Below are 22,677 nucleotides of genomic sequence, written 5' to 3' on the forward strand. Positions count from 1 at the left end.
TTATCCCTGTTCTCCCAGATATATTTATCTCTCTGTTTTCCCCAGATGTACTAATGTCTGCCTGCCTGCCTGCCCACCTCTCAAATTATGCCCTCATAATAAATATAAGGGGCAGATTAGGATAGCTGGGCTCTGTTCTACAAGGCATGGTTGTTGTATCACATTCTTCAAAGGTACTTTCATTAGGGACTCTTATCCTGAGGAATTTGTCTGCTTCCATAATTTGTTTGCGTATTTGAATCAGTCTTGACTCCTGATGCGTGCTTGGATTAGTCCTTGGAGTTTTCTTGGAAAGATTTCAGAAGAAAAACCACCTACTAACTGACTATCCCCATACATTTTATGTACTGTTAAACTAAATAAAATACCTAAATTTGCCCACCACCCAGGGGTGAAATCCTCCTGGTTTGGCCTGGTTCGGCTGAATTGGTAGGGACGATTGTCCTTGGTTCTGTGAGCTGGTAGTTAAAAAAAAGCTTCTGAAGATTGCATGGCTCAGCTGTGAGCCGTACAATCGTTGGAAGCTTTTTTCCTGCTTTTTAAAGCATTTTTTCCTGCCAGTTTGAATGAATAGGCAGGAAAAAATGCTTTAAAAAGCGAGGGGGGGGAAAGCTAAGCCAAAAATATGGTGGGGGGGACTGAGAAAGAAAGAAAGAAAAGAAAGAATGAAAGAAAGGGAAAAAGGAGAGTGAGGGAGGACTACAAACATGGAACTAGATATAGCTTCAGAGGATACCTTGAAAAGAGCACGGTAATCCAGGGCTGGAAGGGACCTGGAGGTAATCTAGTCCAACCCCCTGCTTCAGCAGGACATTGTTAAAGTGAGTTTCTGTCTTTTCACACACACCCCAGCCACATGACTACATAGTCATGGACACCCAGTCATATGACCCCCACCAAGCTAAGCCCACAGAACCAGTAGGGAAAAAATATCCATTGCCGCCATCATGTATAGAAAGCTGCCACATTCATGGTAAGGTTGCTTGTTTTGAATCAGAATTGGATCTTCAAGGTACTTGGACAGAAGACCATCAAGAAATCCTGCAAGTGTGGACTGAAGAATAAAAAGCATTCCAGAAGAAGGAAATAGCAATTGCCTTTAGCATGCAAGAAGTCTAATATAACAGCAGTGTTTATTTGGACAAGTTAGCCAGTTACATTATTTAGTTATGATGGAATGAATGCTTTTCATGTGGAAAATTTAGAAAATAAGGTCTGTATTTGAAAGGGTGCAATGACAGATACTTAATAATGGAGTCCCTGGTGAGAATAATTTAATTTGCCCCGCTCTATTTCTTCCTTGTAAGAAGATTGAGAACTAATCTTTGAGATGGCTGCACCACTGCTGGTAAGGCCCATAGAGATTGATGCTTAATTCCAGGCTTAATTAGGCAGAATGCCAGAAATGCATTGCAATGGAAGCTTCATTTTTTTTAAATGGGCATGATTTTTTACTATTTCTCATTGTGATACAAAGATCCTAAAAGTAGAGAAGGAAAAAATCAGGACATTTTCCTTATGTATTAAATTTCACAACTACAATTTGTTTAATAATGATTTTTAAATAAACCTTGGCCTCTGAGATGATAGATCTTTAATCGCTAAAACCATAGTTTGTAAATTATTGTGTCTGGATTCATATAACACACTGACCAAATCAATAAATCACCATGAACACAGACCCTTTCTGCCTCCAACAATGTGCAAATGCAGATAGAAAGGAGCAAATTGATTTCATGGATTTGTAGCAAACCATGGAACTGACAGCATAGTTCAGCAAAAGTGGGGCTTCTAACATGGAGTTATATGCACAGTGATAGGGAAGAGAATAGTGAAATGGAGGATGCTGTGCTCTGTCCTCTTATAAGCAAATTTGGTTGTTAAATGTTCCCATATATCAAACTCTTTCAGGTTAAAAAAAAAAGCTTGAGTAGCAAATGGAGAATAACAAGCCTGTGCTCCATACTTATTATCAGTGTCATTAGGATATCTTGGCAACATCAATTTTGCTTCCTGGAGCAAAGATTGTCCAGCCCTCAGTTGTGTTTTATGTATCTCCTTTCTTACTGCAAAATTCCAAAGAGTTGCAAAACATACAGATGACTAAACAAATCAGAACAATGCAATACAGTAGAGATAGGCTTAGTTTAAGGACTATCATTTAGCATTGGCCACAATTTGTGTATTTGGATACTAACACACATAATGGTCAAGCATTGTCTGGTCACATGATCACTATTTGAAACCTTCCTTGTCAGCTTCTGACAAGTGAAATCAAAGGGGAAGCCAGCTGGAAGTAGCAAATGACAATAATTGGCATTGCGCCTAATGACCATACAGCATTTGCTTAACGGCAAGTGGAATTGCTATTGTTGGTTCGTATGTGCATGAGATGCTTACACTTTGGGAACAGATATTTTAAAAATGAAAATGCTGGTCTCAATTGGTGTCATTAAACAAGGATTAATGTAGATACAATAGACAGGTTTTGCTGATGCCCAGTGATGCAAATTACTCTGCTTTGAATGGCTAGATTAATTGACATTGAACATACAGCTTACAAATATCATGGTTAAGGTCTGGAAATGCAAATATAAACAACTTTACCATAAGAGAAGGCATGCATGACCAATTTCAAACTCAAAATGTTTCTTCTTTAATCACACAGATCTCATGAAACTAATATTCCAAAACAGCATGTGTTCAGACAACTTTAATTTTAGTTTAACGGGTGTGTGTTATCACTCTAACCATATGCTAAAATTTAGTTAAAAATTAATGTTAGAAAATAGTTCCAAGCAGGCCACCTGGGATAATAAAGGCACAGTTATTGCTTCTACCATTCTTTAATAAGAGTTATTAATTTTGCCATGAGTTAGTACATCGGGGTTTTTCCATTATAACACTGCTCCTCATAATTCCTCAAGGCTTTAGGCAGGATCCCAAATTAACACAATTTCCTATTATTCACAGAATATTAATCGTCATGGCAGACCACAGTTCTTCTTTTCAGACTGAGAACATCTGTTAAGTCAAGGGGTGACATCAGTCAGAAATGATGAGTCATCCTTCTGGATTTACACTTGGCTGGATGTTCTCATCTTTTATTTGCTCTCTTGCCTGGACTCATAACCAAATCTGGGAAATGAGAGAAACTTATGATTAAGGTTATTGCACAAACTGTGTGTTTGCTGCAGTGTGAATTTAATATAACTCTGCATTGAAATGAAGAATTGTATTTAAAATGGCATAAAACTCCAGCTGAGATAGTACTTTCCTATCTGGCTAGTCCAGAAGTACCATTTACATTTCTTCCTATGTCAGTGAAGGCTTATTTTGACATAGTGCCTCTATTCTCAGAATGGTTCGGAACTTTCGCAACATATGAATGTTTTTTTTAAGTATCAACTGGGAAGAGTTATTAGCTAGAAACTACTTCTAAAAGTACTGAGATGATTGTCCTTTTTATACAGATAGTTGTTTTAACAAATTCTCTTTTTCCAGTAGCCCTCTTTACATTACTCAAGCACTTCAGCTATTCTATTGGAATTGTCTGTTCCTCCCAGCCTCTGTAATAGAAGAGAACCTTTTTTCATTAAGATTCTTGATTATGGGAGCCTCTCAGAGGTGGGTTCCTACCAGTTTGGACCAATTCGGCCATGTAGGTAGTAACTTGGCCTCCTATGCCCCTGAACTGGTTTTCTTGGCAGCGCCATCTTGTTTTTTGTTTTTAAAGTACTGCGCATGCGGGTGTGTGCACAGAAAATGCACGTGTACCACATCCCTGAGGAACCAGCAGTAGCAGCCACCAGAACTCACCCCTGAAGCCTCTCCATACTCTCATTCCCGATTGGAGGGAGCTCCCTCCAATATCTATCTCTGTCCCAGGGAACAGCAACCTTCTGTGTTGTGTTTTATTATATTGATGGCCAGCAATAACTAGGATAGCATCAGCCCCATAGCATTTTTCTTGTGGATTTTCATCTTCCTCATTCCTCAGATGGCCAGGTCCAGTTTGCTCTCTGATCTCCCTCTCCCAACACCTGAACGTCACAGGATCTCTTCTTAACCCGTACTACTATGTCACACCCTCCTTCCCTCTCTTCTGGATTCCTGATCTCCAAAGGTGACCACCTTGCTGGTGATTCTATCACTACCCAGGAGTCCTTGTTTCATCTCTAACTGATTACTCAACCTCTCCTGAAAATTTATTTATTGTAAAGATTATGGACTGTATCTGAACTGCTTAAGGAAAGAGAAGGAGAAATAGCAAGCAAAGCCAGAAAGCAAGCAAGCAAGCAAGCAAGCAAGCAAGCAAGCAAGCAAGCAAGCAAGCAAGCAAGCAAGCAAGCAAGCAAGCAAGCAAACAACAAAGCAATCTAGAGAATGTAACCTTTAATATATGAAGACCAGTAAGTTTGGAAGCAGAGTAGCCCTGAAGAAACTACTAGGTGAAAATTGTTCATAAGCAACAACAGCAACAATCAAACGGAGAACCAGATTCAAAGCTTGCTGAGAAAAAAACAATATCTGAACATGCAGCATCTCAAGCTGTAACTTCTTTCCCCCTCCCTACTCACCTCCTTGTTCAATAGATGTGCAATAGTGAAATATGTGCAGATCTGTGATAGTGCTTAAATAAAATGGGACTGTCAATAAAATTATTAAAGGAATTAAACTATTTTCTGGCTGTCTTGCTTTTTTTTTTGGTGTCTCCTTGATCTCTTGGATGTTGTTGTCTCACTGATAACACTATTCTCCTATAATGTCCTGACCATTGATCAAGAGAAAAGTGGAAAAGCAACTAACGACCACATCCATATCTAGCCTTTAGACTATTCAATTTCAGCAGTAAGTGAAATTATGCCTTAAAATTACTATTTTTCAACAAAAATAATATTTCCTATTTTTAGGGATTATAATTACTTTTTTAAAATTTCGATTGGCTCAGTCTTTTTTTGTCTTCAGTTTTACTCTTAAATGGAGAATAGCACTAAACTGGATAAATATAAAAAAGAGCAAATCTTAGCCAGTAAATTGTCTCTTCTTCTGTAGAATATGAACTACAGTTACAAAGTAAATGTTAAAATGTGGATGGATTAATGAGGAAAATATTAGAATGGGATAAGGAGAAATGATGCTCTTTTCTTTTAGCAACTAGAGTAACCTCTGACTCCTGTCATGATAAATAGTAGTTAATCTCAATGAAATCCTGTTTTGGGCATTATGTTTTTCACAGACCGTGCACACATTTTGTTTGCTGATGTGAATCTGATCTCACCATCACTGCCAATAATCAAATGATAAGCTAAGAAAGTTTCCTGCACTGATTTTTTCTTTTAATATTTTCTGACTAAGTTAAAATTCCTAAAAAAATATGTATAATCATTATTTTCTTCTGTTTCTTAAAGCATTTCTGGCGTGAAATTATAATAAGTTCCCTGCATCCCACTCTTCCCTCCTCTATTAGTAGAGTGTAAAATTCATTTTCTGTCACAGATAATTTAATTTGAAATCCAGCCTGAAGCTTCAGAGTGCTTGATGAAGTGAATTGAGGAAATATGGCAAAAGAGCTTCATTTTTAGAATTTTGATGCAAAAATAAAAGTCATTGGTCATAGAGGAATACCTCAAAACTGTATTTAATTGAGAGGATTTAGACCTATCCAGTTGTTAATTTATCCAGGACACAACAAATAGACTGATTTTGCCTCTGATATCAAATATACCAACTAGCATTCCCATTCTTTTTATATCTCAGTGTGCAGTGTAAATATTGATAAGCACAGTGGTATCTCAGTAGTCATCTTAACTGATTCTGGGAGATGCGATGAGTATAAAAAATGATGAGTACCAAAAAACTTAATGGGAAAGTACCATTTTCCCCATTAAGAATAATGTAGTGAGTCAAAAGGCAGCTGACACCAACAAGCTCAAGCTTGTGTATTAAGTACCAAATTAATGATGAGTATTGAGACAAAATTTTCATATCAGAATGCGTTGAATACCAAATTCGATGAGTTTCAAAGCAATTGAGTAGCAAGGTACCACTGTATACAGTTTTTGAATGTTGAGTTGCATGCACAGAGACTCCCATGGAGTAAAAAATTGCCTGGTGGCAATTATTTCCACTTGTATGAGAGTTCCTGCCTATATTTTTGTATATATTAACACCAGTCATTTTGTGCTGCATGCAAATGTCAATAAAAATGCAATGCTATACATGTTGTTTCAGTGCAACACTTTCCTTTTATTGATCAAAAGTAGTTTAATAGTTGAATAGAACTCCAAAACACTACAAGTGAGGCTTGGGGACCTATGAAAACTTTTGATGACTGAAGCAGTTGTACAAAAAAGATTTTGCATGGCCAGATGCCATAGATTTCCCTACCCTCCCTATTTTTTTTAATGGAGAAGCTTTGATTTTTAAAAATTGGTTAAACTTGTATAATGATTATATTAGAAGTTTTGAATACTTGCCATTTTAAAATAGCATAAAACAACAAAGTTTTATTCAGAGAAATAATATATAAATATGACAGAATAAATCACAATTCTTTGTATCAAAAGAAGGTTGCAGTCCTGGATCTTTTCCTAGTTTTTTTGGGAGAGGGTGAATGAAGCACTGTTCCTTGCAATCTTTTTTCTAATTGTAGTTTTGATGAAAAGGTTTTTATTTATGAGCAATCCAGAATTATTGAGAGTTGGGTGCCATGCAAAATAAATGAATGAATGAATGAATGAATGAATGAAAGATAGATAGATAGATAGATAGATAGATAGATAGATAGATAGATAGATAGATAGATAGATAGATAGAGTGAATGATATATCATTCTGGAGTGAATGATATGAATTATAAAATTGCTGTTCTGGATTTTAAAGGTGTGAGATCCTTTCTAGCCAGATTTTTTAAGTAGCTCTTCAGCTCATTCAGTAAATACATCTTGATCTTCTTGATGTACTGGACAACTCCGTCACTTAAATAGATGAGAAGCATAACATCTTATAACTTTTTTTATACTTCATAGTTTTCTTTAAAGGTTTTTCTGGAATTCTATTTGGTAAAACAGTAAAGTACTTAAAAGCATCTTTGCAAAATGTGCTGTTGGAGTGATGCACCCTTCCCCAAAGTATTAATATAGTTGTACATGTCAGATACAGGTAAGGTTCAACTTAGCTGTTTTAAGTGCTGGCTATATAAGAGATATCCCATGTTGTTCTCTCTTGAGCAGGAATTGATCACTCTTCAAGATGCCAGTGTTTAAATCATAGCAACCAATAAATTATGATGGAGACTTAGCAATGCAGGCTACATTACTTTAATCTGCAGAAAATAATGGCACAATTGCATTGATTATTTGATGATAAAATGTTTTTATATTTGATGTATGGAACCTCTAAGATCATAAATTGTGGAAAATGAAAATATACACAGTATAATATATCATAACCTATGTATTTATTCTTTTCAAACACCGATAATGGCTAGAAAGACTTAATTACTTTCTGGAACATTTGGAGATTTGTTTTCCAACATTCACACAGAACTTTCTATATTCCATATCTAAGTGCTGAACTTAAAATATTCTTGTAGGGTATTTATTGTAACATATTCCCTTGCTCTTAAATATGATAATTAGGATAATGCTAATCATGATAAACATAATTAATGTGCTTGTAGTCTTCCCTAGAAGATTATAATTTAAAATTCAGTGCAAGTGACAATGGAAGAAAATGAGAAAGATGGAAACATGGATATACTAAAACAATGTACTACCCTATTTTTAATGGCTGAAATATATGCGCAACTTGTATAAAGTAAATAATATTAGAAGAATAAAAATTATGCTAATAAAAAGATTACTCTAGTTATACTAAGATTGTCTTGCTTATTGATAGATAATTTATGCTAGAACCTCGGATTGGGAGAAGGAATATAATCCTACTAGTTTTCCTGAACTTCTGGTGTCTTTAGATATTATGTTTCTAGGGCTCCTTTAGGCAGTGTTCTGAAGGCTGTATGGAGGAAATATTTTTTGACATTTATGCCACTAAATATATTGTTCCATAATGTTGATCTTGTCTGTAGTCCTTCAACATCTATCTAAAACAGCTAGGAAAAACAAATATAAGCAACAAGGATGTCATTGTCATAGTAGCAATCTATTTCAAACTTCCAGTGACATTCAGATTCACTGTTCCTTATCTTTCAACCCCAAGAAAGTAATTACTATTGTAGAATATTAAGTTGTTAAGAGCTATAAGAAAGAAAACTTGTTAAAATAAGCTCCAGATAATATTGAAGTACTGCTAGTATTAAGGATACTGGATTGAGGGACTGAGATTTGGAGTATTCTTGATGAATTGCCATTGCCAAAATGTCCTTGATTCTCAGCTGCCAATCGAATCACAGATATATGTATCTGGAATGAGGCAACTAGATGCTTACTGCAACCATTCCTTAATTTATTACATTCATTGGTGCAACATACTATAGCTAGATTGATTGACAGCCAAACAATGCAAACTTCAGAATCATATGAAGCTTCTCCTGAGCATTGAACATCACATTGATTGACAATTGTTTACCAAACACAACTATCTAAGTTGTAATTCAGTATCTAACTAAGTATCCCACCTTTATTATTTTTACAATAAGGTAGAGAACAAATCAATACACTTTTTTCTATTTCCTCCAAAGCAACAACCTGTGAGGTCTGAGAGTGATTGGCCCAAGGACAGCCAATTGGCTTTCATGGCTAAGGTGGGACTAGAACTCATAGTTTCTTGCTTTGAAGCCTAGTGCCTTAACTACTGGACCAAACGGAATCTCAAAATTTGTCCCAAAGACAAAACTATAGTAACATTAACCTTCTATGCACGAAGTATTTACAACCTGATTTGCTAAGATATGCTTTGCCTAGAAAAAAACTGGCAAAATCTGTAGGAGATCTGACAGTGGCTTGCTTAAGTGGGACATGGGAGAGAACTTTTTTCAAAGTTGTACCAATGTTATGCAATGCACAAATTTGATGATTTGATCTAGTGGCTTCATTCAGACAGCCACACATCAAAGTTGTTTGACTTGATAGCAGCATAGATAGTAGAAAAAAATCATTTAGAACTGCCCCTGCAGTCTCCAAAATAAAAGATTACATAAACCTAGGACTGAATGGTAGAGAGATAAAAAGTCAATTTACGTAGCTAAAGGCAAAATTAATTGTTTCTAACTCATAGTAACCTTTATTGTGCAAGGCATTGTAAATGGAAAACAACCTTGTAATATTTACTTGCATACAAAAATCATCCTATTTCCAGATAGAAAGTTCTTGCAGCAGAGCTTATCTGGAAACAGTTTGAGCAATGTCTTAGACATTGTTTAAAAATCTGATATATTACATTGCGTGATGCACTATTATAATACTATTTCTTTCACCTTATAGAAGACAGCATTCTTTTGTTACACAATTGAAATGTTTACTGGCATTTGTATGCTCTTCTGACAGGAGAAAAGAGTCTATATTTAACTGCAACATTAAAATCTTTCTCGTAGTGGAACATCTATAGGGCACAGTTATATCTGACGTCTAAAAAATGGATTGCATAAGTGCAAGATGCTGCCTGTTACACAAAGGATGTAATTATTTCCTGATTGCTATCAAAACTAGACCTTGATAGGAATTAGGAAGACAGCTTATTTTGAATGAGGAGTGATGTAAGCAGGTCGGAGTCCTCCTTGAAGCAGTATTGTGTCATAAGAGACAAATGGCATGTTCAGGTATTATGACTGAAGTTGTAATATTTTGTTTATTTGTGCAACATCAACACAAAAAAGGAATTTTTCCTCACAATGCCATAACAGCCACCTTGTCTGTTTGAACAGCCAATGTCAAAAATGACTTTACTACAGAAAATAGCTGCCCTTGAATAATGTATGATCGTAATGTCGCAGTTTTAGAATATTAAGGCAACTAAATTATTTATTTATTTATTTTATTTAGCTTGTCACTCATGTACAACATAACAGGAATAAGAACAAACATGAATAAGAACAAAGGAAATGGGTACAAATAAATGAGGACAGTAGGACAGGAACCTCAAGCATGCTGGTATGCTTATGCACGCCCCTAAATAAGATTACAAGCAACAGTGCTTCCTGTAATATAAGAGGTCCATTATGAGATGATTGAATTACTATTTAAATCTCTAAAAGATTTAGAGCCAAGTATTTACCAATGTTTTATGCTTTATATATTGCTTTATATATTGGCCTAGGAGCTTCTGGTATTAGCGTTATTCTCTGCGGTTCCTGCTATGGGAAGTGCTCTATAGTGTGACGACTACAATGTCATCTTACATACACACTGATACATAAATGTGTAACTAAATGCTAGCAGATGGTACATAATTAGTTTTGAAAGAACCAGATCTATCAAAGGCCATGGTTAGTGGATTGTCACAGGTAGTTACATCATAAATCAGTGTCTGTTGTTCAGTATCCATTATTATACTCTGTGGAAATGACAATTTTGTCCATTTCAGTTGCAAATCCCACTTTTGAAACGCAGTACATTTAATGAAAACTTCAAAAAAAATTACAAATGTTTGGTGCAATGATGGTGTTTAACTGTTAAATATTTGTAAAATAAAAATAAATTTATAGTAGTGTTCCACTCGGTTGACTAATAGTGGAAATAATATTGTTTAATTCATGTTTTGCTCTTTGAACCACTGAAGGGTCAAAATAAATAAATATCTTTATTGCCATATGACTCCAGGCCACAATTCTTCCACAATTTTTAAAAGATCCTGGAAACTATGATGGTGAAAGGATAGCACATCAACAGTTAGCACCACCAGGCTATACCCTTGGTTGCTGTGGTAGCTTTTGGAAGAGCTGGATCTGGCAAGGGACCATCCAGCAATTCTCAGGCTGAAATTCCATAAACTTGTCTAACAAACCCAAGGTTGTTAGATGAACCACAAAAGATAATGTAAGTTGGTACGACAGGAGAAATGAACCTAAAAGTTAAATTCTGGAGCTGAGCCTGAGATCTATAGAAAAGCTTGGAACTCATTCCACTGCAAATTAGCTAGGTGTATACAATTTCATTATTGTCAGAAATGAAGAGTTTAATCTAGCCAAGTTGTGTCTAGGAGCCTTCAGCCAAATAAGACAATTCTGGATAAGGGTTAAGTGTCTGGAGGACTGAGATTTATAGCAAAGCTCCAGAGCGATGTCTGAAAGGCTGGATGAGAAGCAGATACATTCTAAGCAAAGCTGAAAGGTGGGATGAAACAGATTCAATAGAGAAAACAAACCAGATATATCCTGCAGAAATTTTGAATGTTACAGCCTCCAGTTCAGCTCTCAAAACCTGCCTAACCTACTGCTACTTTTTGACTTACAGCCATTTGTTTCATTTGAAGTTACAATGGCACTGAAAAAGTGACTTATGGCTGTTTTTCACATTTATGACCATTGCAACATCGCCATGGTGATGTACTGTGTTGGGTTTCAAAATGTTGATGTTGATGTTTGATATTTATTGGTCTTGTATGCCGCCCACTCCCGAAGGACTCCGGGCGGCTTACAATAAACAAGGGAAGGGGATAAATAAACAAAAACAACACTTTAAAATGCACAACAGTCACAGTTTCCGTGGGGCTCGATATTTTTTAAAAAAACCTGGCCTGCTCGAGCAGCCAGGACTTAACAGCTTTGCGGAAGGCTGGGAGGGTAGTAAGGGTCCAGATCTCCACGGGGAGGTTGTTCCAGAGGGCTGGAGCTGCGACAGAGAAGGCTCTCCCCCGGGGAGTCGCCAGCCGACATTGGCTGGCAGATGGGATCCGGAGAAGACCTAACCTGTGAGATCTAATCGGTCTATGGGAGGTAATCGGCAGGAGGCGGTCTCTCAGGTACCCAGGTCCGATGCCATGTAGGGCTTTATAGGTAATGACCAGCACCTTGAAGCGGGTCTGGAGACTAATGGGTAGCCAGTGCAGCTCGCGGAGGATAGGTGTGACGTGGGTGTACCTGGGTGCACCCACAATCGCTCGTGCGGCTGCGTTCTGGACCAGCTGAAGTCTTCAAACACTCTTCAAGGGCAGCCCCATGTAGAGCGTGTTACAGTAATCAAGTCTTGAGGTCACAAGGGCATGAGTGACTGTCTGAAGGGCCTCCCGATCCAGGTAGGGTCGCAATTGGTGCACCAGGCGAACCTGGGCAAAGGTCCCCCTGGTCACAGCCGACAAATGGTGTTCTAAAGTCAGCTGGGGATCCAGGAGGACTCCCAAATTGCGAACTCTCTCTGAGGGGCATATAATCTCACCCCCCAGCCTGAGAGATGGCATACTTGGCCAATCTTTGGGAGGGAACATCAGTAGCCACTTGGTCTTGTCTGGATTGAGTGCCAACTTGTTTACTCCCATCCAGACCCTAACAGCCTCCAGGCACTGGCACATCACTTCTACTGCTTTGCTGAGTTGGCACGGGGCGGACAGATACAACTCCGTATCGTCCGCATATTGGTGGTACTTAATCCCGTGCCGGCGTATGATCTCACCCAGCGGCTTCATGTAGATGTTAAATAGGAGGGGGGACAGGACTGAACCTTGTGGCAGCCCATAATTGAGGGGCCTTGGGGTCGACATCTGCCCTCCAACCAACACCGACTGTGACCTGTCCAAGAGGTAGGAGGAGAACCACCGAAGGACGGTGCCTCCCACTCCCACCTCTTGCAACCGTCGCAGAAGGATACCATGGTCGATGGTATCAAAGGCCACTGAGAGGTCAAGGAGCACAAGGATAGAGGGGTGACCCCTATCCCTGGCTCGCCAGAGACCATCGATCAGCGCGACCAAAGCAGTTTCCGTGCTGTAACCAGGCCTGAAAATATTTTGCTACTGGTTCGGTGAGCATGGCTAGGTGGGGGGGCATGTGATTGAGTGGGCATGGACAATACCCACTCAGTTACATGAACACCACCACACACCAAGCCATGGCAACAGAAAAAAGTAGAATTTTGGGGGGAATTTTGGGGGGAATTTTGGGGGGAATTTCTACCTATGCCCTCCCTTCACCAGTGACCCATTTCCCCTCCTTTAGCGACCTCAGCCCTAGCCCCACTTCCTTCCTGACCACTGCCTCTTTGGTTGCTTACCTTCTGTAGCAGCTGGTCCAGAGTCCAAAAGGCAAGCTGACTAGAGTTTTCGATGCTCCCCCAACCAGCCATTGCCATTGGAAAGCAGCCAGCTGGCAAAGAAGTCTCCCAGCTGTTTTGCAAAACAAGGAATTAGCTGGTTGCAGACCGCTGAAAAGTCCTCTGGGCGGTGAAAAAGCTGCTACTGTCACCACCATGTTCTTCACGCATGCACATCCCATTGTCTTGCAAGGGTTAAGGTTAGGGTTAGGGTTATGGAGATATATATTAGAGTAAATATAATACCTTACAGTATTAAGCCCTCCCCCAAATTTCATCATGAATTATATTTTTTATGAAATGATGTACCATTGATATATGACCTGAGAAAATTTGTCTAGAATGAATCGATGTACTTCAAATTTATGTTGGAAATTTGGTCAATTTATCCTTGAGGACTTGTAAAGAAAGTCAGAAATTTTCAGGATGCAAATAATATAATAATATAAAGAATTTTAAAGATGAACATTTGACTGAAGGCAGATTTTTTCTTGCTGGGATTAATGGATAGTCAATTAGAAAAGAACCATGGAATATTATGTTTATATACAATGACTGCTGTGACACCGTTATATGAAGCAGTTATTGTATATAAATGGAAAGATTTGAACTGCAATGGGGGAATGGTTGGTGAAGGTGACAGAACTAGCAGAGATGGCAAAATTAAATTATTTAATTAGAAAAAATCAATAATAATCCGTGTGGAAACCCCTAATGGGCTTTTTGTTGAAAAGAGAAAACTGAACCTGTGATTTATGGATTTGAAGATTAAAAAGAGTAGCTTATTGAAAGAAGAACATTAGCTTTAGATAAAGAGGATAAAATATACTTTTATAATCACTGTCAAAAAAAAAGATTGGAATCACTTCTTTATAAGCTTTTATTTTCTGTTTTTATTTTCTTTCCTATTTATTCATTACTGTTCCATGTTTTCTTTGTTTTTTCTAATATTGGTATTGTTTTTATTTTGTTAAAAAGTCTTCAACAAAAATTGTATTTAAAAAAAGAGGGAGACTAAAACTGCTAAGGAAAGCTGCCCTCTATACATTTTGAACTGCAGCAATCATGATCTGGTAGAAAGTGATAGGAGTTAATGCATCAGGTTAGAGAAGGCGTGCAAAAAAAATGACTCAGTAGTTGAAAGCTGAGCAGAAATGAGAAAACACTAACTGAAGACAAACAGCATAATAACAGAATAGCAGACTTGGAAGTGACCTTCTAGTGCAAGAGACCAATTGCAAACAAATAGCTGTCCAATCTCTTCTTAAAAACCTCTAGTTGATGGAACACTTACAACTTCTGGAGCAAGGTATTCTAATGATTAATACTTCTCATTGACAGAATATAGCTCAATAGTTCTCAATAGTTATCTCTCCTTGATAAATTTCCATCTCTTAGTTCTTATCCGACTTTCAAATGCTTTGTAGAATAAATTGATTCCTTCTTCTTTGTGACAGACCCTTAGATATAGGGTCACTGCTATCATGTTGTCCGTAGTCCTTCTTTATACTAGATTAGACATACACACAGTTCCTGCAACTGTTCTTCATATGTTTTAGCTTCAGTCCCCTAATCAACTTTGTTGTTCTTCTCTGCACTCTTTCTGGAATCTCAAAATCTTTTTCATATCTTGGTGACTAAAACTGGATGCAATATTCTAAGCGTGGTCTTACCAAGGCATTATAAAGTGGTATTAATATTCACATAATCTTGATTCTCTGTTAATGCTGACTAGCACCGCATTGGCTTTTTTGGGCAACTGAAGCATAAGGGGTAGGTTGTTGCCGGTATTACTGCTGATTCGGTGCACCCGCAATTGTGTGTGTGTGTGCACTCACTTCGGTTGCTCGTGAGCCAGACCCACGCTTTTCATGCATTCACAATTGCCCATAAATAGGTCTGTGCATGCACAGAACATTTAAAAAAAACAGGGGAAAAAACATGCCGCACCAATCGGGGAAACAGTTTGGAGATGTGGCAGGCCTGGGTCACTGCCAGTTCTGGTGACCCAGGCCAGCAAACCTCTACCGGTTTGGCCAAACTGGCCCAAAGGAGTAGGAATCCACCTCTGTGCAGCACACTGCTGGCTCATTTTTAATCTATTGTCCAATAGATTCTTTCACAGTTACTGCAAAATAGAGCACTACAAAATAGAATACTATACTGCAAAATAGATTGGAAGTGGAAGTGCAGAAAAATAGCTGGGGAGTGGGAATATAATTTCTTGCAAGGCTAGCATTGCAGAGGTGGGTTTTGATTGGTATACCCCAGTAGACACATACAGGTGGCGGAAATTGGGCATCTGTTTGTGTATCGGGGCCCTCGGAAGCCCCATACTAATATGGTCCCTCCCCTGCTTGCTCCCCCTGCCTGCCTGATCATCGCTCTCTCGCTCTCTCACTCCACCTGTCTGCACCATGCTTTGCTGGAGTGAAGGACTCGGTTGTTGGAAGAAACCCGCACGGTGCACGCTTCCTTCTCTTTGACAGCCGCCTGGTTTCCAATGGGGTGCAGAGAAATCCATGCGCTAGAGAGGGAGGAAAGGCAGTCCCTAGCAGAAGCTCGGTCTTCTCTCTAATGCATGGATTTTTCTCCATCCCTATAGAAATGAGGCAGCAGTCAAAGACAAGGAAGCACGAGTGGGCTTCTTCCAACAGCTGAATCCTCCACTCCTGTTCCTTCCTCGGCTGTTGGAAGAAGCCCCTGTGCTTCATTCTCACCCCCTGATTTCTTTCTGACAGTGCTCACAGAGGAAGGAGGCAGGGATGCTGGTCGATGCTTTCTTCCCTTGCCGCTCGCCACCACCATCCCTGTGGCCTGCTGAAGAAGTCAATAGGCCAATAGCCCACTAGCCAATAGGCGTGAGCCCTTGGTTGCCAGGCTGTCAATCGTATGTGGAGGACTTGCGGCCAATCATAAATTGAGGACCTATGACTGGTCACAAGTCGAGGACATAACACCCACCGGCTTCAGCCCCACCATCCCTACTTAGCTGGCTGGCTGGCTGGGAAAGCAGCAAGGGGGAGCACAGGCCAGCATCCCTGTCTCCTTTCTCCAAGAGCTGCGGCAAGGCACCCTCAGGTGCCATCTGAGGAGAGCCCCACAGAGGCATCACTTCTTAGCCTGAAACAAAGCGGCAGTGAGGAAGGAGTCTTTGGTGGCTGCAGCAGTAGTAGAAGCGGCGGCGGTAGCTGAAACACACTTCCTGGCAGTGAGTTCTGGCTCTCCCTTCCCCGAGCATATCCTGTTGCTTCTGACACCGCTTTTGGTGAATCCAGTGTGGTGGCGGGGCTCTTGCCATCACTGAGAGCATTGCTGGCAGCCGCTTCTTGCTATCAGTGCCAATCTGGATTCACCAAAAGTGGTGGAAGCAGTAACAGGACATGCTCAGGAATGGGAGAGCTGAAACTGACCGCCCAGGACTCTGTTTTAACTGGCACTGAAACTTCTGCTGCTACTGCAGCCACCATAGACTCGTTCCTCGCTGTGTGGTTGCCCGTGGTTGTTTCAGGGGAAGAAGCAGAAAAAAAGAGCAGCTGCACTCTCCCCTCTCACTCTCCTCAGCCTATACATTATTCGTAGGGGGGGGGGAAATGCTGCTAGGCTGCCCTCCAGGAGGCCACCACGCATCCTCCACAGGTGGGAGGCTGAAGGGGAGGTTGCGTACTTCAAATACCAGAGTTCCTGAGCCAATAAGACTGGAGAAGGAATTCTGGGGGTTGAAGTCCACAAGTCTTAAATCTGTCAAGTTTGAACATCCCTGGGGTTTTTTTCTAAAGGGTTAGGGGTGCAAGGGTGTTGTAACTTGACAGCTTTAAGACTTGCACACTTCAGTGCCAGAGTTCCTGAGCCAACATGACTGAAGGAAGAATTCTGGGAGTTGAAGTCCACAAATCTTAAAGCTGTCAAGTTTGAACACCCCTGGGGTTTTTTTTCTAAAAGGATTTAGGGGTGCAAGGGTCTTGTAAATTGACAGCTTTAAGACTTGCATGCTTCAAATGCCAGAATTTCTGAGCCAACATTTTGGTTGCTAAGAAAGAGCATTGTTAAGTGAGTTTCACTACATTTTACAAGTTGGTCATGCCCACCAGGTCACATGACCACCAAACCACACCCACAAAATAGGCCACGCCCACAGAATAGGTAGTAACATTTTTTGAAAACCACCACTGTAGCATTGCTGTCCGTTTGTGGGCAAAATTTTATGTCTTTAAAGTTTATAAGCTGTTCAACTGGAAGAGATTCTTTCACATAAAAGTCCTGTCTGTGGCTTACAGACATGAGCTGATCTTCCTCTTGATCAAATGCTGCCTCAGGAATGAGCCTCCAGTTGTGAATGAAGCTACTGCTTCTCTAGTCCAATGGCATTATATTTGGATATAGAAAAGCCATTTCAAGTCACTGAATCTGCTTTAAAATGGCAATCTATGCTCTTGTGCTTGAGATGACTGGAGAACATCCTTGGGTCACTTATCTATGCTTGAAAAACATGGACGTCAAATTAAGCAAAGCAGAGTCATCAACTCTCCATCAGGAATTGTGAAGGCAAAAGAACTTGCCATTAATGGAAACACCACTTGCTTCTATTTTTGGGAAGGGAGCATAGTTAAGGCATCAGGGGCATCTGCAGAGTGGGGGAATCACAAAATGAATATGTCAGAGGTGGGCTTCAGCCAGTTAGGACTGGTTCAGGTGAACCGGTTGTTAAGATTCTGCACAGTTCAGAGAACCAGCAAATCCCAGCACTGGCTGGCTTCGCCCCATCCCACCCACACTGCCAAACCCCACCCAGTCACTCCTCATCTCACCCGCTCGCCAAGCATAGCCACATGGCTCAGCCAGCTTGCCTGTCTTCCACTGTTGTCTACCACATGGCGGCCGCAGCCCATGTGGCTCTCTGCCTCAATTGCCTTCTTTGCCGGTCTCCACTTCTCCTTGCTTGCCTATACTAGAATCGCCCAGCTGTCATGGCCTGCTCCCACCTGCTCCAGCAACATACGCCTCAAGGCTGTCGTAAGTGTGGCCCAAGGCTGTACTAGTGACGTGCAATCAGGGGAGGCAGGGGAGACACTGTCACCACTGTCATCATGAAAAGAAAAATAATGTAAAAGGAAAAAGGCAAGAGCTGACGTCAAGCTGAGCTAGTTGCTGCCAGAGTCACCATGGATGACTCTGCTTAACTGTTTAAAAAAGCCTCTAAAAAGCGCCCTCTATAGGAGGAGGCAGGAGAACAATGTGCCTCATCTAGTCTGACTTTAGGCATTTTAGGATCACTCGAGCAGAGTTAAGCAAGGGTTAAAAGCCAAAAAATTCCTGATGTGTAGGGTTTTTACAGTGAATCATCTGAATGGTCCTTGGAACTGAGGTTACACGTGTAAGCAAAAACTGCAGCAATCTGCAGAAAATATTTGCCTGTCAGTTATTCTTTGCTTGCAGTGTTCCCAGGCATGGTTTGAGGGCAGAGAAAGAAACAAAGTATAACCTGCAACATTTTATTCACTCATTTGATAACACTTGATTTAGTCAGCTATAACAACGTAAACGTTCTCACGTATACCAATGATGTAAGGACTAACCAATTATTGTGCCTTGGAGACTTGTTAGCCAATAATGATATAACACGTAAAGTAGGTAGAGCCAAAGAAGCTGAAAACATTATAAGTATGATGTTTCATGATTAATAATTTTGCTGTTGATTCTCATGTCAATTCTGGTTGCTCAATAAACTTCTGTTGGTTCAGCTATCTGTGGATTGGATTATTCTTTCATCTTCAGCCTCAGGACCCTAAATGCTACACTGACATAGGTGAGGCACATTGTTTTCCTGCCTCCTTTTGTAGAGGTTGCTTTTTTAGAGGCTTTTTTAAACAGTTAAGCAGAGTCATCCACGTTGAGGCAGCAACTAGCTCAGCCTGACCTCAGCTCTCGCCTTTTTCCTTTTACATTTTTTTTCATGATGACAGGTAAGAGCGGAGTTGAAATCCTCTCTGAAACAGCTGGAAAAGGTACGTGTAGATAGGAGGGAGGGGAAGGAATTCAAACTTCATCCTCCTGGTGCGGGGCTTTGGGCAAAGGCTGGAGGGAAGTGGTCTCCCTCCCCAAGTGTAGTTTGATTGCAGGCAGAGCCACGTTGTCTTTTCAAACCTGTAATCAGTGAAGTTTGGCTGGATCCTTCCGGGGATGGGGGAAAGTGTGTGTGCTCCATTATGGCTCTTTGACTGGCTTCCTGCCTCCTCCTGTGGTCTCCCTGACTCCCTCAAATCCAACTTTGTGTGTGTGTGTGTGTGTGTGTGTGTGTGTGTGCGCGCGCGCTTTTTTGAGAGAGAGTTTGTTTGAGTGAGAGAGGGAAGGGGGTAGGAAAGATAGTCCAATCCAATGTGTGTGTGTGTTTGAGAGGGGGAGGGAGGGAGAGAGGGAGGAAGGAGGGGAAGGGAGAAGAAAAAGAAAAAGAAAGAAGGAAACTTATTTCGCAAAGGAGAAAAACAAATGCTGTCACCTTAAATCAGAACTGAGCATGCGTGGCTGTGGAATTCTGGGAGTTGAAGTCCACAAGTCCCAAAAAAATTGTGTCAGTGCCTCACCAGCCATAAACTGGAAGGATGTGGCTTCTTGGAAGTGCATTTTGGAAAAGTATCAAGAGAAATGCCAAAAATGCAATTCGTTTGGGATTAAATTCCAAATGAAATTGGGTCTTCAGGGTAAGGACACATGAAGAACTTTCAACTGCAGGTTTCTAAAAAATCTTATTAAAATGAATGTTTAGAAGTAACTCTTTAACTCATTAGTCCAGAGAGAGCAAAATAGATAGGATGCAAAGGAGGGTCTTAGCTATTTAGCTCAGGAATAACAGAATAACAGAGCTGAAAGGGACTTTGGAGGTCTTCTAGTCAACCCCCTGCTCAGGCAGGAAAACTGAGGATGCCATAATCTGAGTGAATGGCATGGGAAAAGTATCAGAATAACAGAATAATACTTAGAAGGGGACTATACTATTTCAGAGAAATGACTGTCCAGTCTTTTCTTAAAAACTTCCAGTGATCGAGCACTCAGAACTTCTGGAGACAAGCAGTTCCACGGGTTAATTATTCTCAATGTCAGGAAGTTTGTCCTCAGTTTTAGGTTGCTTTTCTCTTTGTTCAGTTTCCATCCATTGCTTCTTCTTTTGCCTTCTGCTTCTTTGGAAAATACATTGCCCCCCCTTTTTTGTGGCAGCCCCTTAAAAACCTGTTGCTTATCATACTCTTGGGCAAACCATGTGAGCCATTTCACCCATTCAGTGGTCCATGAAAGTACATGTATGGTGTGTAGATGCAGATAATTAAAGTTGAAAAAAGGTGAACAACATTTTTACAGAACATTTTACAGAACTTTTACCCAATTATAGATAGTTGACAAGAAGTGGCTGGGAGGGGAGGGGCTGGGCAAGGCACCCTCTGAGTTGGCTATGCTCACCAAATCACATGCCCACCCAGCCACACCCACCCAGTCATATGACCACCTGGCGATGCCCACCCAGCTAGACATTAGGGTAGAGAACAGGTTGGTAAAAAATTTGAATTCCACTACTGGAATATGTGATGTTAGTAAAAAGGGGCAGGGCTTTGATTACCTGGTCACAACCAGCCTCTTCACTTAGGTTAGGTTAGGTTTTTGGACTTATACGCCGCCTTTCTCCCAAAGGACTCAGGGCAGCGTACAACATAAAAACACATATTACAAAAGTTAACAGAAAAATTAAATAGAATATCCAAAAAACCCAACAGACATTTACAATGAGATTTAGAAATTAAATTAAAATTAACAATTAAAATTAATAATTTATTTTATTCAGAACACAGGCCGGCTTGCTGGAAAAGTCAACTTTTTAGGGCATGCCAGAAGGATTGGAGGTCGGGAATTATGCGAAGCTCTGGGGGCAGCCCTTTCCAAAGAGAAGATGCTCCCACAGAGAAGTCTCTCCCTCTGAAGGTCGCCAGCTGACCCTGCCTGGCCGGCGGCACCCTGAAGAGGCCAACTCTGTGGGATTGTACTGGACAGTGGGAGGCTACCGGTGGCAGTAGGTGGTCTCGCAAGTACCCTGGGCCTAAGCCATGGAGCACTTTAAAGATTATAATTAACACCTTGAATCGCACCCGTAAAACAACCGGCAACCAGTGCAAGCCACCTAAAAGGGGTGTAACATGGGAGCACTTAGGTACCCCCATGACAACTTGCGTGGCCACATTCTGGACCAGCTGAAGCCTCCGGGTGCTCTTCAAGGGCAGACCCATGTAGTGAGCGTTACAGTAGTCCAGGTGAGAAAGGATGAGGGCATCAGTGACTATGCATAGAGCATCCCAATCCAGGAAGGGGCGCAACTGGCGTACCATGCAAACCTGGTAAAAGGCCCCCCTGGTCACAGCCATCAGGTGTTCTTCTAAACTAAGCCGTGTATCCAGGAGGACACCCAGATTGCTGGCCCTCTCTGAGGGGGCTAAAATTTCTCCCCCTATCATCAAAGATGGTACAAGATGCACAAATCGGGATGATGGGAACCATAGCCACTCAGTCTTGGGGGGATTGAGCTTAAGCCTGTTCGTCCCCATCCAGATCCATACAGCCTCTAGGCATCAGAACATCACATTGAGGGCATCATTTGGGTCTTTTGGGGTAGAGATGAAAAGTTGGGTATCATCAGCATATTGATGATACTATACCCTAAAACCACAGATAATCTTGCTCAGCGGTTTCATGTATATGTTGAACAGGAGGGGTGAGAGAACCAACCCTTGGGGGCCCCCACAAGTGAGGCACCTTGGGGTCGATCTCTGCCCTTCAGTTAACACAAACTGTGATCGATCCAACAGGTAGGAGGAGAACCACCGGGGGTTGGGAGTGGTGTCCCCCACTCCCAACCCCCGAGTCATTGCAGTAGGATATCATGGTCGATGGTATTGAAAGCTGCTGAGAGGTCTAATAGGACCAGGACAGAGGAACAACCCCTGTCCCTGGTCTGCCAGAGATCATCAACCAACGTGACCAATGCCCTCTCCGTGCTGTACCTGGGCCTGAAACCTGACTGAAACAGATCCAGATAGGCAGATTCATCCAGGTACTGGGGGAAAATGTTGCCATTTTGCCATTTTTATTGCCACTAAGGAGGATTTAATATGAATTCTTACTAGTGTTTGGTCAGATTCGGACCAGCTGGCCCTCCAATCACTGTCTAGGCGTCTTTTCTGATGTTTCATCTCCCAGAGCTCCTCGGTAAACCAGGGAGCTACCAGGATCAGCACTGGGTCAGAGGCCGCAAAGGCACAACATGGTCCAAGGTCCCAGTGGCTGCCCTATCCCAGGCTTCCACTAGGGCTTTGGTTGAACTGTGAGCAAGGAATTCAGGAAAAGTCCCAAGCTCCATCAGGAACCTTTCAGGGTCCCTCAGGCGCCTGGGGTGGAACCATCTAATCGGTTCCGCCTCCCTGCAGCGAGAGGTG

Source organism: Thamnophis elegans, chromosome Z (assembly GCF_009769535.1).
Source record: "Thamnophis elegans isolate rThaEle1 chromosome Z, rThaEle1.pri, whole genome shotgun sequence".
Classification (NCBI taxonomy): Eukaryota; Metazoa; Chordata; class Lepidosauria; order Squamata; family Colubridae; genus Thamnophis; species Thamnophis elegans.